The sequence below is a fragment of the Ictidomys tridecemlineatus genome, chromosome 1 (assembly GCF_052094955.1).
Source record: "Ictidomys tridecemlineatus isolate mIctTri1 chromosome 1, mIctTri1.hap1, whole genome shotgun sequence".
NCBI classification, from domain to species: Eukaryota; Metazoa; Chordata; class Mammalia; order Rodentia; family Sciuridae; genus Ictidomys; species Ictidomys tridecemlineatus.
In genome coordinates, this window is record NC_135477.1 from 173,221,802 (window position 1) to 173,239,654 (window position 17,853).

Genomic DNA, 17,853 nt, shown 5'->3' on the forward strand with positions numbered 1-17,853 from the left:
AACCTTTTCCATACATCAAATTTAATTTTCCTTTATCATAATTTTGTATTTTAAAAAAGCTACCCTCTGTGAATGGAATCATCCTATATTGGCCGGACTATGTTCTTCTTTGATCTCTTTTCTCCAGTCTGGATTTAGGAGAAACCAATGACCATGGCAAAGTAAAATTTGAAAGTGAGACTATTATCGCAAGCCTAACTCCCATTCCCCACCATATGCTTTCAGAAACATCACCAGCCCACCAGAAGTCTCTCCTGATGTTGTTTCTGGGTACTTTTTTTTAACATACCACTTTTGATAGCATCTCAAGGGTTTTGGTTATTTATTTACTAATTTTTTACATTAATCTCTTCATTCATTCTTTACAAACAAACAAGGAGTTAAATATCTTTCGTCCCATTTACTGATGAGGACAATGAAGTCTAGTGAGATAAACAACTTCTCCAAGATGAGATTCCAGTCTAGGTGAGCCTGGTTCCAAGGCCCATGCTGTGAAAACTCTGTTGCCTGCAGGGGTATGGCCTGATTTGTTGGCCCTGAGAATGACAGGATACCACATATTAAAGGACTTCCCTTGAGATGTCTTAGAAAGAACCCCAGTGGGACAGATGGGTTAGTTGGCCCTTTCTCAAGCATTTGAATGCACAAGCCCTGTGAAGAAGTCCATCATAGAACACACACCTGCTCTAGAAATCAGTCATTGTAGGGTAAAGCAAGGTATTTCTTATGTGATCTCCTGTATTAAGAGGAGATGGCTTTGAAGTCTGAATCCTAGTTTCTTGCTAGAGCAAATAAATAGTTTTCAGTTATGCAGAACATCTTTGTGTCACATTAATGTATGTTTTATCACCTTTATAACCCTGTGCTTTTTCAGAGCCTATACTTCACTAAGGTGTCTGGCTAAGATGAGGCTTTATGTAAATAGCTGCTATCTCTCTGCCACTTACTTATGCAACTATGGATAAATGGCTTCTGCCTTGAGATCATTATCCAGCACTGTTCTTCAAAGAAGGTCTGCCTCTTAGCTAGTTGGCAATGACCCTGTCCCCCACCAAGGAGACATCTGAAGGGTTGTTCCTGCAGGAAATGTCAGCCAGGCTTTCTGGTCTTACTTACAGCCATTAGGTGTCATAAGTCATACCCCTGACTGTGTCTATGCGTATGTGACAGTATCTGATGGGACAGAAAGATCCAGTCAGTCCAATATGCCACTGAGATCACATTTTTAAGATGACCACAAACAGGGAGAACAGAAGTTAAAGATCACTGCCAGTTAAAAAACAATTAATTGAGAATAGTTTTATTACAAGGACGGAAATTAAAATTTCAGCAATTCGAAGCTTTCTATCAGACCACAGTGTAAATACTGGGTCCACAAGCTACTGAGCAAGTCACTTAACAGCTCTGTGCTTCAAGTTCTCATTCTATAAAATAAAAAATATTATCAGTAACAGGTTTATTATAAAAGAAATAAATAAGTCAAAGTGTCTGGAACCAAACAGGCCTCAGAAAACAATAGTTCCATTAGAACTTTTTTTTTCTTCTGGGAGTCAGAATTTAAGAATACTTCTTTTACACCCTAAACTGCAATGTATCCAGTGCCCTGTAAGTCCAACTTGAAGGCAATACATCTTCACTGAGTTTCTTCATTTATTTTGCTGTTTACTTTTACTATTAGTTACTTTGTAAGTTGCTAAGAGAAAAATAGAAAGAATAAAGCATGTTTTCTGCCTGTGAGACACTTGCTGTCTATGAGAAACACCTATTGAACTGAACCTCACAGCCATAAAGATACATAGTCAGGCAGGTGGGGTTCATAGCACTCCCAAGAAATGAGTAATAACAGGGTGGGTATTTCCAAAAGGCCTGAATGGTAAGTAGCATTTTAATATTCAGATGAGACCTCAGGCAAAAATCTTGGAAATAGACCAGGAAGTACCTAGAATGACAATTGATTTAGTATTTTGACTCTGAGAAACTTAATAAGGTATGTAAAACACAAGAGTGACAGAAGTAAGCGCATGGAAATAAAATAAAAATCCAAAGGATTTCAATGATTCTAATAATTGGAATCTTTAAGTGTCCTTTGCCTTTGTGGTAAGTAATGCTCACCCTCAGACACTCATGGTATACTCCCTGAAGCCTGTGGACATGGTACTATACATATGTGACAAAGGAAATTTATAGATGCAAGTAGATTAGGATCTACTTGAGGTGGGAGATGATCCTAGGTTACCTGGTGGGCCCAGGGTGATCTCCAGGGTGTTATAATGAGAAGGGGATGTCGGAGTCCAAGGAGGAAGTAGGATGGAGGGAGCAGAGAGGGCCATGATCAGGGAATCCAGGCATTCTCTAGAATACGGAGAAGCCAGGATTCTCCAAGAGAGTTTCCTGGAGGAAGGCAGTCCTACCCACACAATTATTGTGACGATCCTTCACCTGAGCATTATAAGATTAATTATGAAACCTTTTTCCTAAGTCTTTTGATATTTTTCATTGCAAACCATATATTTTCTTTAGAAACTTCGTGCGATGGGACCCTCTTTGGGGCCCAGGCTGAAGGCGAGTTTCTCTGGAGAATATTTCATTTTACTATGGCCTGTAGGCACCAGCATCCCAGTGTACTGTAAAGATTTTCAGTATTTTTGGACACTAAGTAAATTTCCCTGCTCATGCTTCTATATCTTTTTTTTATGAGATATTTTTTTCCCTATTTTTTATAAATAGTTTAGAAACAGAATGAGAATGTCATTTATTAAATGACTTTGACTTTTTAACAAAGAGCATTTGAGTACACTTAACAACCACACTATTATTTTATAAATATTTTAGAAACAGAATGAGAAATATTATTTATTAAATGACTTTTTAACAAAAAATATTATGTTAAATTAACTTTTTATAATAAATATTATCTGAATAATAATTATTTACTTCCACAAAACACAAAATCTGAAGTTAGGCTTCTGGAACCTAGAATAGTCTGTGTTTGAAGTAGCACAGTTTGATACTGAAGCACAAGGCTTTTCTCAAAGATAACTGCCTATTTGACCCCTCTGAAATGTACTTATGCATGGGACATGGGATGTGCTAGAAATTAGGCCAGCTTAAAATGAGTTGGTAAATGTAAATCAAAATTTTTCTCCTTAATGTACTCATTATCAGAAATACCCAGTTATAAGGCACTTATCTGGATCCTCAACATGCATCAAATGGAAACAGATGACAAAATTCTTTCACCTCCTTAAGGTTACAGCCTAATAAGTAAATTATTATTATAAGTACATAGTATAGAAAACATGTGTATGAGCAGAAAGGGTATAATCAGGAAGATCAGCAGTGTGATAGGTATGGGGATTTAATCAGGGTAGTCTCTATGGGCCTCAGGTGGTGTTAGGTGGGCAGAAAGTCAAAGGTGTCATGGAGTTCATCTCAACCTCTCTGCAGGAGGAGGATTCTTTGTGGAGGAAAGAATGCAAAGATCCTGGGGCAGAAGTATGTCAGGCATAACTGAGGAATGACAAAGAAGGCTTGTTATTTTTAGTAGAGTTAAAGGAGAAAACAGTAGAAGTTAAGATCAGAAAGGATTTGGAGGGCAGGACTTTATGAGCCACTATATGGAAGTGGGTTCTTCTATGAATAAAATGAGAAGCCAAGGGACAATTTTCAACTAAACATTGAGTTTAATCTGATTTGTATTTTAAAAGGATCACTCTAACTGGGCACTCTGGCCCATGCCTGTCTCTGTAGGCTAAGGTAGGAGGATCAGAAATTCAAAGCCAGCCTAAGCAACTAGTGAGGCCCTAAAAAAAACTTAAGGAGATCCTGTCTCAAAAAATAAATAAATAAATAAAATAAGGAAACAAGATTTGGGGATGTGGCTCAGTGGTTGAATGTTCCTGGGTTCAATCCTTAATATCAAAACAAACAAAAAAAAGTCACTTTAGTGGCTGAATGAAATAGAAATGCTAGGAAAGTGTATAAAAGATAGAACAATACACTGGCTACTATATTTCCCAAACAAGCTATAATCTTGTCTTGCACCCAGTATGGTAGCGGAACTAGTAACAGATAAATGAACTAGAATGAGATTTAGTCCTTAGACATTAAAGTTGTTTTGCCAGTACATTGTGCACATGGAACAGAACTCCTTGCCAAACGATGAATATGTGAAATCCCTCCTATCTGTGCAAAGATCAGTTCATTGCCCGAAGGCTACTGAAAGATTGGCTGTGTCCTTCACAGGCAGAACATGGGACATATTAAATTGCTGAGAACATGCAACTCTGGATTATAAAACTGGCCTCTTAGCCTCTCAAGTAGACATTTTTAGTTGGATACAATAACTAATTTGTTTATTCAATACCTAAAATAGAAAACCAACTTTTAATGCCTTTTCAGTTATAAGTTCTTAAATAAATGATATAGCATGTTCTTTGGTTTCCACAGAAGTTGGAGATAACGGGATAATGGTACAGGAAGAGGAGAGAAAAGAAGCAGGGTCAATAATTTTCAGAAATAATAGTGCTATTGTCTAGAACTAATCCAAAGTAAAAATACAGAGGAGAGTGATTGAATATGGGGATCTCATGATTTAAAGTTTAGAAAGCAAGAGAAGTATTGATCTTTGCTCCTTTTATCAAAAACTACAGAGATATTCACACAATATATTTTTCTTTTTAAGTAAGCACCATGGAAGAAAAGCAGGGTAGGAGGGCTTTATTGCAACCATGTAGGAAAGTCCATTTGGCATCAATAAAGATTCAGGTATACTTTAATAAGCTGTGAATTTGTCATGGACTTTAGGCATCTGACAATCATGGAGCCAACTGTAGAGAGACAGCATTGCTGTTTTAGCTGAGAGTGAGCACTTTAGGAAAGTTCAGCGATCTCATTTTGTTTTGGATTCATGATTTTTGAAATATATTCTGATCATAAACTAAAGTTATATAATAGTCTTAGGAACATAATTGTCACTTTATCCTTTATTGCTCTTGTTCACAATTTGAACAGCTATTGAAAAATGTTACATAAAAATGGATCGCACTGTCCTCTACTCTCAGTTACAAAAAAAAAAAAAAAAAAAGGGTAACTAAGACAACCCATAGTGTACACCATGTATATTTTCTGGAACAAGAAAGGAAAGGCTTCAAGTGGGAAACTGAACAGCTGGCATCCTGTTGGGAGGAATTTATTTTTCCAGTTGTAACAATAACTTGAGGCTGCTATTCTTTCCCACCTCAACTTGTATTTGTTAAAATGATTTTCAAAGGCAGTGAAGTGAAGAATGCATTGCCCCTCAGGTTTAGTGGCTCTGTATTTTAATTCTCTGATGGAAAGGGCAACACAGCAAAATAGGGACACTCAGAATGGAATTCTGAAACAGCCGCCTCTACACTTAACTAAGCTCTTCTCCCCACCCCACATGGATTGCTTGACTGGGAAGAATTCACCAACAGACAGAGCATCTATTATAGGGGCAACGGTGATCCAGGCACTGTGAGGGAAGAGGAAGTACCAAAACACCACCTTATAATATTGGTGATAGAAGAATGGAACATGTGAGTACCAAAAAAGAGAAAAAAGGAAAATAAAGAGTAGAACATGTGAGCAATAGCAATATGCCAGAAAGATGAGAACTATATGATAATGCTCATAGTACCAGCCACAGTGCTGCATGACTAACAGAAGGAACGCTACCTCAGAATGTTTGGAAAGACTTCCTGGTTGGATGTGAGACATAGGGAGAGTCTTAAAGGGTGGGGAAGACATGAATATGTAGAGGAGAAAGGGAACCTAGACTTGAATTCAGACAGATCTGCATTTATCTCTCTGCTTCATCAAGTTGCATGGCCCTTTGAAAATTAATATAATTTGTTGTATATTGGAATTATACCAGGAGCTGGAAAGTGAGATTACTGTGAGATTTCATAAAGATGGTGCATATAAGCAATTCACACAGAGCTTGTCATATGGCAATATCAGCAAATTGGAAATGGTTCTTGTTGCTTTTATTAAAACTATCAATATCCATTAAATGAGGATAACAGCACTGACCTCAGGAGATTATTATATGGGAAAGCACTTAACACAGTAATTAGGAATTAGGACTTTAATACAAGTGCATCTGGAGATGGAATTAAGGTGAGTGATGTTTATGAAACACTGTATACAAAAGTTTATGGCAGCAAAGCACAGATGTGAATTCAAATCCAGTGGAAGAAAAAAGAAAACAAAAGTTTAGTACTAGAAATTATTGCTTAAATGCTTTGAAGTAAGAGATGCCCAGAAACCTTTTGTGTTAGTTTCAATTAGCAATGTGTTTAATTATTTGTAGCAATTGTACTACAGTGACATAATGGACCCCACACAATGTATAGACAAAGATCCTAACACAGGAGGATGTGCACCAGAGTGGAATGGGGCCATTATTTCCTTTGGGTAGGATACATTTCTCTTGCATGAACACATTCGGTACTTTTTGCTTTTCAATCCAACATTTCTAGTGGAAATAATTTATGGTAATACAGGCAGATAGCACAGAGCCTGTAAAGAACTAAAATACATTTGTGTCTCAAATGAGAAATGCTGGAATGTTGACAACGGCAATATGGTCCTTCGGAAACAGAATAAGCAGGTCTCATTATTTTTCCACACTGATCAATGAGGGACTTGGCTGAAAATGTTAGTTAAGTGGCTGAAGTTTTAGTTTTGACTTCCTTTGCCTTCACTGAGACAACTACTGCCAGGGTCAATTAGACTTCCCAAATCCAGAGATAAAATTCAATGCAGTTTATAGTTTTAGGTACTGTTAGAGCAAGTCTCAAATACTATCAGTCTGTCAGCTCTATAAGAACAATAAAATAGTCTCTGGAATATTGTCTTGGACTTTGATTTAAAGGATTTTTTTTTCTTTTTAAAAAACTTTTCTTGGGTTTAAAGTTATTTGAGATTAAAATAATTTGGGAAAGGTTTTCACAAATGGCACTTTTTGAAATACATGATATTAATAATGTTTGAACTCCCAAAAGTTAAACTAAAATACCTAATGTAAATATTATTTAGTTATTTAGATAAAATAATATTTGAAATTCAAGTTCAATTTTAACTTATATAATTTCCATTCCACTACAAGAGACATATGCAACAAATAAAAATAAATTCGATGAAGTAGAACAATTAGAAAATACAATTTTTAAAATGTGGCATATATACACAATGGAATATTACTCAGCAATAAAAGAGAAGAAAATCTTGGTATTTGCAGGTAAATGGATGGAGTTAGAGAAGATAATGCTAAGTGAAGTTAGCCAATACACAAAAAAACAAATGCTGAATGCTTTCTCTGATATAAGGAGGCTGATTCATGGTGGGGTATGACGGGGAGTGTGGGAAAAATAGACAAACTCTAAATAGGGCAGAAGGGTTGGAGGGGAGGGGAGAGGTGTGGGGTCAGAAATGATGGTGGAATATGATGGACATTATTTTCCAAAGTATGTATATAAAGATGCGAATTGGTGTAATTGTATACTTTGTATACAACCAAAGATATGAAAAATTGTGCCCTATATGTGGAATAAGAATTGTAATGAATTCTGCTGTTATATATCAATAAAAAATTAATAAAAAAGAAATAGACCAGCAAAAATATTATGCTGAAAGTATAATATTTCTTCAAACTAAGAGCATTATTTTTCAAACAAAGGAAAAAAAAACAGTTTTGAGATATTTTAAATTGTTCCGAGTCTGAATTAAGCAATAGATTATCATATGCACACACTACAGATATCTTTATATGAGCCAAAGCAGACATATTTGATTTTGAAACACTCAATCCTGTTGAGTCTGGCAACAGCTACAAAATTTTCTCCCAGTCAGACCCTCCAGTCTGTTCCAACAATAAATTGCTGCCCAAAACACCCCTGGCCATTCCCTTATCCCTTATTGCAGTTGCCTGCCTTTGCAAAACCAGTCTTTAAACAGGAATAGAAGAAAACAAAACAAAACATAAATTGACACAATACGAGTATTTAAGTTCTCAGGATTTTGCATAAGAGAACGACATGAATTTGAACATCACAGGCATCCTCAGGCCAGGGTTGGACATTTGGTTTTATGAAGATCATCTTCCAAATGCCTCTGCCAATTAAGCATGCAATATCACTGCTCTGTAAAGAGGGGATAATGTGATTCCATAGTGTTTTATGACACTCATTACCAACAACTCAGTGTGCATCTAAATGGACTCTGAAGAGAAACGGACGATGTACTCAGTTACTGTTTTTGTGGCAAACAAATACAATGCTAAATCTGTTGTGTATTTTTAGGGGGAAAAAATCTGAGATGCTCCATGTGTTTAATGGCAAATGCTTTTGTTAGATTTTTTTTCCTGCATCCTTCAAAAAATCATATCCGCATTGTGAGACACAAACTGAAGAAGACGTTAGAGAATGACCTGTAACTAGAAACAACTGACAGACAGCCCGTGTGTTTCGCATAGACTCACTTCTTAAAAGGCTATAAAATATGAGTATCACACTGGATAAGTAAGGGAAACTAGAACCAACAATTACTCTCTGCCAAGAAATTAATCTATACCTTTGACAAATACTACGAGAGTATGAGGGTATGTGCACTCAGTTGGGGGTGTTGAGGATGATACTTAAGATAGAATCCATGTGGCCTTATCTCATGCAGCAAGAGGCCTTCTGCATCTCTTTACATTGCAAGAAAAATAAATACAGCAAGAACATGACACATCAAAAGAGTAAAACAATAAAAAAAAATGTTATATAACAGGACACTGGCAAGGACTGCAGTATATGTGCTAAGTTAAGAGTTTTATAGATGTTCATTCACTCAAGATTTTCAATAACCAAATCTATATCTTTTTTTGACAGTTACTAACCATGAGTAATGTAGTAAAATTGTTCATTATGATATTCAACCATGAAGCTTTGCTTGCAGCCTTATTGATTAATTTTCTTAGTGTTTTAAGCTATTCTATTTAGGACCATCAAGATAAAATTTTTACATTTTCCTGAGGAATCTCATTTTTATGTTATGATTCTATTATTTTTAATTCAGGTATTAATTTACTTGATCTTTGCATGGGCAAGTTTAAGAATTATTTAGGAATATAGTGGAAAGAGTCCAAAAGAAAACATTAAGAGAGAAACAAATCTTTAATGTTCAAACTATCATAAAATTAAAGTTTGAATAAGTGGAGCATTTTAAACAAAATATAGGTAAAGAATTTTATCCCTTAATATATGCTATCCTTACATGAATCAATAAGAAAATCTTTATACAGAAACAGACATGTCAGAAAAGAGACACACATAGATAATGAACATATGAAAACTGTCCACCCTCATGAGATTTTTTGCATTTTTAATGATGGTTTATTCCCCAGGTAAGCTTTTTTTTTTTTTTTTTTTTTTTTTTTAGAGAGAGAGTGAGAGAGGAGAGAGAGTGAGAGAGAGAGAGAGAATTTTTTTTTAATATTTATTTTTTAGTTCTCGGCGGACACAACATTTTCCTTGGTATGTGGTGCTGAGGATCAAACCCAGGCGAGCGCGCTACTGCTTGAGCCACATCCCCAGCCCCCCAGGTAAACTTTCTTCTCTTTATGCAACTATTCAAATTTATTTTGTTCATTATTTTCCTATTATAGTCTTTGTTCATACGTATACCTCAATATCATCCTTAGCTCTTCAATCTCTTGGAAGCAACATAGAACTTGATTTTTATTCCAGCATCATAAAAATACTATATGTAATTACATATATGCAATAAATATTATATATAATACAATAAAATAATAGTATTTTACTATTTGTCATTTAGCTGGTGCATTTATTTCCTTTACAGCACTTGATTATCTTTGCATTCCAATGTCTTTTGTGGGATTTTGTTTTTTTGCCATTGCTTTTTCACTCTCCATATTTTCCTATCCATTCATGCTTTTTAAAGAATTTATATATGGGGTGAGGATGTGGCTCAAGCGGTAGTGCGCTCGCTTGGCATGTGTGTGGCCCGGGTTCGATCCTCAGCACCACATACAAACAAAGATGTCGTGTCCGCCGAAAACTAAAAATAAATAAATAAATATTAAAACTCTCTCTCTCTCTCTCTCTCTCTCTCTCTCTCTCTCTCTCTCTCTCTCTCAAAAAATTATATATGACAGTGGAATGCATTACAATTCTTATGACATATACAGAGCACAATTTTTCATATCTCTGGTTGCATACACAGAATATTCACATCAATTCATGTCTTCATACCTGTACTTTAAATAATAATTGATCATCACATTCCACCATCATTAATAACCATATGCCCCCTCCTTTCCCCTCCAACCCCTCTGTCCTATCTAGAGTTCATCTATTCCTCCCATGTTCCTGTTCCCTATCCCACTATGAATCAGCCTCCTTATATCAAAGAAAACATTTGGCATTTGCTTCTTCAACAAATGGTGCTAGGGAAACTGGAAATCCATATGCAACAAAATGAAATTAAAACCCTGTCTCTTACCATGCACAAAACTTAACGAAAAATGGATCAAGGACTTAGGAATACAACCAGAGATCCTGCTTCTAATAGAAGAAAAAGTAGGCCCTAATCGCCATCTTGTGGGATTAGGCCCCAACTTCCTTAATAAGACTTTTGTGGAGCAAGAATTAAAATCAAGAATCAATAAATGAGATAGATTCAAACTAAAAAGTTTCTTCTCAGCAAAAGAAGCAATCTTTGAGGTGAATAGAGAGCCTACATCTTGGGAGAAAATCTTTACCCCTCACACATCAGATAGAACACTAATCTTTAGGATATATAAAGAACTCAAAAAGCTAAGCACCAAACAACAACAACAACAAATCAATAAATGGGCCAAGGACCTGAAGAGACACTTCTTAGAAGATGATATACAATCCATCAACAAATATATAAAAAAAATGCTCATCATCACTAGCAATTAGAGAAATGCAAATCAAAACCACTCTAAGATTTCATCTCACTCCAGTCAGAATGGCAGCTATTAAGCATACAAACAACAATAATTGTTGGCAAAGATGTGGGGAAAAAGGTAGACTCATACATTGCTGGTGGGACTGCAAATTGGTGCAGTCAATATAGAAAGCAGTATGGAGATTTCTTGGAAAATTGGGAATGGAACCACCATTTGACCCAGCTATCCCTCTCCTCAGTCTATACTCAAAAGTGTTAAAAAGAGCATACTATAGGGACACAGGCACATCAATGTTTATAGCAGCACAATTCACAATAGCTAAACTGTGGAACCAATCTAGATGCCCTTCAGTAGATTAATGGATAAAAAAATGTGGCCTATATACACAATGGAATATTACTCAGCAATAAAAGAGAATAAAAGCATAGCATTTGCAGGTAAATTGATGGAGTTAGAGAAGATAATTCTAAGTGAAGTTAGCCAATCCATTTATGCTTTCTATTAACTAGATCAAGCTTTGAATTTGTCGTCCTGATTTGTACACTCTGCTAATTTAGACATTATGGATGGAATCATTTTTCAGTTCTATTTAAAAATATTTATGGGTCCATTTCCTAAGTTCTAAAGTCAGTGTTCTTAGTTGCTATCAAAATGAGACATTTAAAAATGTTATGCTCTTGCCTGCCAGCTTGTTACTTCTGCTCCAAACTTTAATCATTTTTAACATCACAAATTATGCATTACTTATAAGTATTCCTTGACAAAAAGACTATTTGTTTATAACTGCCCCATGTTTGCCAGTTTCTATAAACACCATCCTTGCAACTCAAGACTTTAATTCTCATGCATTTTTCCCTTCTTCCTAAGTTTACATGTGGTTGTTAAATATTCTCATTTTTTATCATTTCTAACAACGTCATTAGTGTGTCCTTTTTCTGGAAAGGTAGTTTATGTGGTTACACAATTCTAGATTGACAAATTCTTTCTAGAATTTAATTACAGTCAAGTATTGAATGGCTTCCATTATTTTCAGTTGGTGGCCTAGACTGCTGCACTGCCAGAATCAAAATTACTTCACTTCATAATTTTTGGTGTAGTGTTTCTTATGGTTAGTTAAATAATCATGGGTAGGTAGAGGCTACATCACTTTGTTTCTTTTTTTTTAACATTTAATAGTTAATGTTATTAAATGTCTAGCTTCTGACTTGCAACCCCAGAATAAAATTCTTATAACTTTAATCTTACTGTCTATTAAAGAATGCTTAGTGTTCTACAATATCTTTTTGTCATAACTGCACTTGTATGAGGTATTTAGAATTTTTATTTTTCATATGTGTATATTTTTTTTCCTTTTTTTGGTATTTCTTATTGGTTCTTGTAGTTATTCATGACAATAGGATTCATTTTGCCATAATTACAAAAGCATGGAACATAATTTGTTTTAATTAAGTTCCTAGTACTTCCCCTTTATCTTCTCTTCTCCCTCCACCTGTTCTCTACTCTACTGATCATTCTGCTATTTACTTATAATTTTCTAAATTTTAATTAGTTTCTTATGGATGTATAGGATGGTGAGATTCACTGTGGTATATTCATATGTACACAGGAGAGTTAGGTCAGATTCATTTTACTATTCCATTTTTTCCATATCCCTTTATTTTCCTTTGCCTACTCCCCTGATATTCCTTCTACTCTTTCTCCAATCCACTCCACCTTATTTTGGACTAGTTTCCACATATCAGGGAAAATATTCAACCTTTGATTTTTGGGACAGGCTTATTTAACTTAGTATGATAGTCTCTAGTTCCATCCATTTATCAGCAAATATTATAAAGTCATTCTTCTTTATGGCTAAGTAATACTCCATTGTGCTTATTTGCCACATTTTCTTGATCCATTCATCTACTAAAGGACCCTGTGTTGACTTCATAGATTAGCTACTGTGTCTTGAGCTGCTATGAACATTGATGTGGCTGTATCACTGTAGTATGCTGATTTTACATCCTTTGGATATACACCAAGGAGTGTAATAGCCAAATCATATGGTGGTTTCATTGCCAGTTTTCCTGAGGAATCTCCATACTGCTTTACAGAGTGGTTGCATCAATTTGAAGTACCACCAGAATGGATGAGTACACCTTTCCTCCCACATCCTTGCCAATATTTATTGTCACTTTTATTCTTGATGATTGTCATTTTTTACTACAGTGAGATGAAATCTCAATGTAGATCAGTGTAGATTTAATTTGCACTTCTCTAATTGCTAGATATGTTGAAATTTTTTCATGTATTTGTTGATCAATCATTTGTATTTCTTCTTTTTTAAAAATTTAATTCCTTTGCCCCTTAATTAATTAGGTTGTTTGTTTTTGCTTTTGTGGATTTAATTCCTTTGCCCCATAATTGATTAGGTTGTTTGTTTTCGCTTTTGTGGATTTTTTTTTCAGTTCTTTGTTTATGTCCTGGATATTAATGCCCTATCTGAGGGGCAGATGGCAAGGATTTTCTCCAATTCTGTAGGCTCTCTCTTCACCCCCTTTAGAATATCTTAAAAACTTACAACACATTTGTTTCAATATAGAGCAGAGGCAGTCTGAATGTGGAAGGATGAGATGGTAAACAAGGAGGTACTGAATGATTTCTTGAGCTAGAGATGGTGTTACAAACTTTATACACAAAACCTCACCGATCAGACAAAATATGAGACAGGTATTATCGTTTCTATTTTACAAGACAGGACTAGGAGATTACTAAGTTCAGTTTTATTCTATTTTACCTCTTGGTTCTAAGACTCCCTGTAAGCCCTTTGAAGTAAGGTGCATATCTTGTTTGCCTTTCTATTCTCTGAAATGTTGGGACAACAGTTTGATGCTTTCTTTTTGGCCAAAGGATCACAGCTGTGGGGCCATTTCTGAACTCTCTGGCCTCTTTCTTTACCACCTCAGAGAAATTGAGGTGACTCACCTGGTCAGCACATTTGGAAACAATAAATCTGGTTGTGCTCAAATTATCTCCCTCAGCTTTTCTCATGCAGTTGAGCTGCTACCCATAGGCATCAGAAGTTCTCCTTTTCTCTGGACCTATAGTCCTAACTGGTCAGTGCCAGCACATGGGAGCCTGTATGAGTCCAACACTGCCAGGCCATTATGCAGAAGTCTAACAGGCCTATTATTGTTTACATAGAGGTATATATTTTAACTTAGTTCACAATAAAAAGGTGATGTTTATGTATTGCATTTATTTTACATTTTATCTTATTTCTCACTTTATTCAAAACCTGACCAGGGAAAGAGGTTAATCCTCAGAAAGCACCACATTTGTTATAGGACCTTGTACAGAATGGGTTCTCAATATATATAAAAGCCTTAAATAAATTAATAGATACATCTATCCTTACACTTTACTTCATTTTTTTTTTAATTCAGAATTCTCTGCCATTCTGTTAAAAAATAAACTGTGGCGAGGTGTGGTGGCACACATCTGTAATCACAGCTACTGAGGAGGCTGAGGCAGGAGAATTGCAAGTTCAAGGACAGCCTGGGCACCTTAGAGAGACCCTAAGAATTGGGGATGTACTTGAGCTGTGGAGCACCACTGAGTAAAATCTCCAATACCACAAAAATATAAAGAAATAACATAAACCATTACTAGTCTAAAGTAAGTTTACAGTTAGTATGTATTGAATGTTTAGTGCTGAATATTAATAACTTCATATGCTATTACTCTCTTTCCAATGTCCATTTCTACTGTTGCTAATGCTGAAATCTCATGCCTTGTTAATAATGAAATTTAAGCATCAGGCAAAGGGTGGTGGGTGGAATATTTCAGGAGAATTCTTTGTGCTTCAGAATCATACAACATAGTTTACCATTTGATCTGCCTACGCATCAGGTTAGCTCTCCTTTCACATGAAAAATTTCTCAGTGATCAATAGTTGCAGCATTTCAACTTAAGGCATGCCAACAACTAGGGGGAAAGAAGATTAATCTAATTAAGCCAACATGACAGTCACATGGACGAGAACCATTCTTTGTTCTTTCACTAACAAACATTAATTGGCACAGACTATGCTTTCCATGTATTTGATGAATAATGAATAAACAAATGAATGAAACCCATGGACAACATCCTGTTTCACTGAACCAAAGATGTTCAAGCACATCAGATGAAATCTAGCTTTCAAGTTTGGTTTTAGGAGCATTCTCAAGAGGAAGTTGAATTTGTCATAGATCCATACGATGCTCCACCTCCTCCCTGTCACTTCTGAGACGTCTAACTTCTTTTGGGGGGCAAAATGAATCTCAGATCTAGAGCAAAGGCAATGTCTGTAGCAAAACTTAATAAGGAGCAGTCACATTGCTGTACTCTGTGCTCACCCTGGGCCAGAACTTCTGCTCCTGGTGCTCCAGGATGTCATTGGTAAAGCCCTTGGATCATTTCCATCCAAATGGCTCCTTTGGTATATTATTAAAATAGCATTGCAAGTGACTTCAGGAGACTTCAAAGACTCCCCGGGATAATGACTCTGCTCTTTTCCTCCTCAGTTAGCTGCACTAGAATACCTTAAAAAAAGAAAATCAAAGAACTAAGACCTAAGAAAACCTAAGACCCAGTTAAAGCTCATTACAAACAAGAATGTGCTGGTAAAGAATAATTTTTTAAAAAACCATTTTATGTGTATAAACTCTAGAATTACAGATATTTTTCAGTTGAATTGGGACACTTAAGCCACCTGGCCTTGGCCTATTTGGAATATTAATGAAAAAAGTAAGCAAGAAAGTTCTTTCAGAACAGAACACATAATATTGCAGTAAAGAGCCAGACTTCCTTTAGGAAGTTTTCTTCTAACTTATCCATCATTTCCTTACTGCCATCCCACTGAAATGGGTTGCAAGGGGTTTTGTTTGGAATATGGAAGGGAGTGTGGGGGTGTGGGAAACAAGATTTCATAAAATACTGCAAATGCATTTCTTTTGAATTGGACTGGAACCAGAAGTTTTGCTGGCTTCAATGACATAAGCTACATCATATGAGCCATAAAAACTCCCAAGAGTCTTCCTGGCAAATAAAGTTTGTCTTAAGTTGATATCTTTTGGATTTTAACATTTAGAGTCATAGGGGAAGTAGTAAGTTGTAACCAAGCTTGTAGAAAGAACATGTGATACTACAATCATCCACAATCCAGGGAAATCTGGAATCCATCAACAAGAGAGAATGGTACTTCTCATTTTCTCTGAAATTGAGCTGCTAACATTCTTTGTGTCATATCAGGGAGGAAGGCTGTAGATATTCTCTTCTTTAAAAAGACACATTTTGATCCTCACAAGGATTCACAATCCCCTTTAGTTACAGCTATACTTTCCATCTCCTTTTAGTGAAAGAAACTTGACATACATCAGAGGGTCACTCCAATTGCAATACAGATGGTGTCCTCACAAAGGATAGGTATCTAAAGGTGTCAAATTTGGCAAAGAATTCTTTGCCTGTTCACGGGTTAAGCACTAATCATTGTGGCCTTTCAGCATTCTGAAGCAATTGAATCACCCTCCTCCATCACCAAACCACAAACAATTGTGGGCATTTAAAAATAATGACTATAAAGTGAGAAGAGTGAGGACTTGGTCACCATTTAAAAACGTCTTCTGTGGATATCTTCAAGTTACATTCTTTCACAAGTTCCATCCAGCTTCTGTATTTGTCCTTACATGCTGGCAATTTCCCAGAAGGAGCTCAGTTTGGCTCAATTATTTGGCTCAAAGAGTGATACTGGGTCTGCCCCTATCAAAAGATGAATCAAATAGCTCATCATATAAATCTTTCATCTCAGTGAGAAGGTAGGAGAAAGTAAAACATTCTGAAAGGAGAGATAGTTATTACTATGATTAACTGATAAATAAATGGAGGGTGGCAGACTGCCATATCTATTCTGCCTGACCCTAATTATAAAAGGAGAAGAATTATTAAGCAAATTTGGCTTGTCTTCATGACCCTTCCACTTGAGTGGTATTATCCAGAATATCTAATTACAATTGGAACAAATTTTATTACCTACCTTTTCCTCTTTTATTTTATATATCACAATTTTAGATGGCATCCCCAGTTACATTTTCTACTTTCTTTACCTGTTGTCTGAATTACATATGATAATTTTTTACATATTGAATTTCTTACATTTAGTAAACAATAGCTTTGTAAATTTCTGATTTTTAAATAGTCTACAGACTAGGTAATGTTTTGCAAAATGGGCACATGAAATTGCCCACATATGCATGGTAGATTGTCAATACTGGGAAAGGAATCTGTTCCATTAAAAATATCCACAAAAACCAAAAGATGGTAATTTTAGTTTCAAAATTATTGCACTTAACCTATCAAATTAAATGGGAAAACATTCTGCTGTTTTGTTTGGGTAATAGGCTGCTTCTTTGTGTTAAAATAAATGCAGCTCTTCATAGTAGGGAGAAAAATAACCCTAAAAACATCCATTCCCAAATCTCTTGAACCTATAATATGCTGTTGCATGACCAAGGGAATTAAGATTGCAGATCAACTTAAACTGGTTAAGCACTAGTTTTGAAATAGTGAGATTTTGCTGTATTATTTGGGTAGGCAACATGTAATCCCAAGGTCTTAAAAGGTACAAGGAGAAATAGAATCAGTATGAAGAATGATACATGAGGATTCTGCTAATAATTGCTGGCTTTACAGATGGAGAAGGACTACAGTCAAGCAACCATTGGCCTTTAGAATCTGGAAAGGTAAAAAAACAAATCATTCCCTAGAAATGCAGGAAGAAAAATCCAGAAGGAACACAGCCCCACCACCTCTTGATTTTAGCCCAGTGAGACCCATTTCAGACTTTTGACCTTCAGAATGAGGAGAAA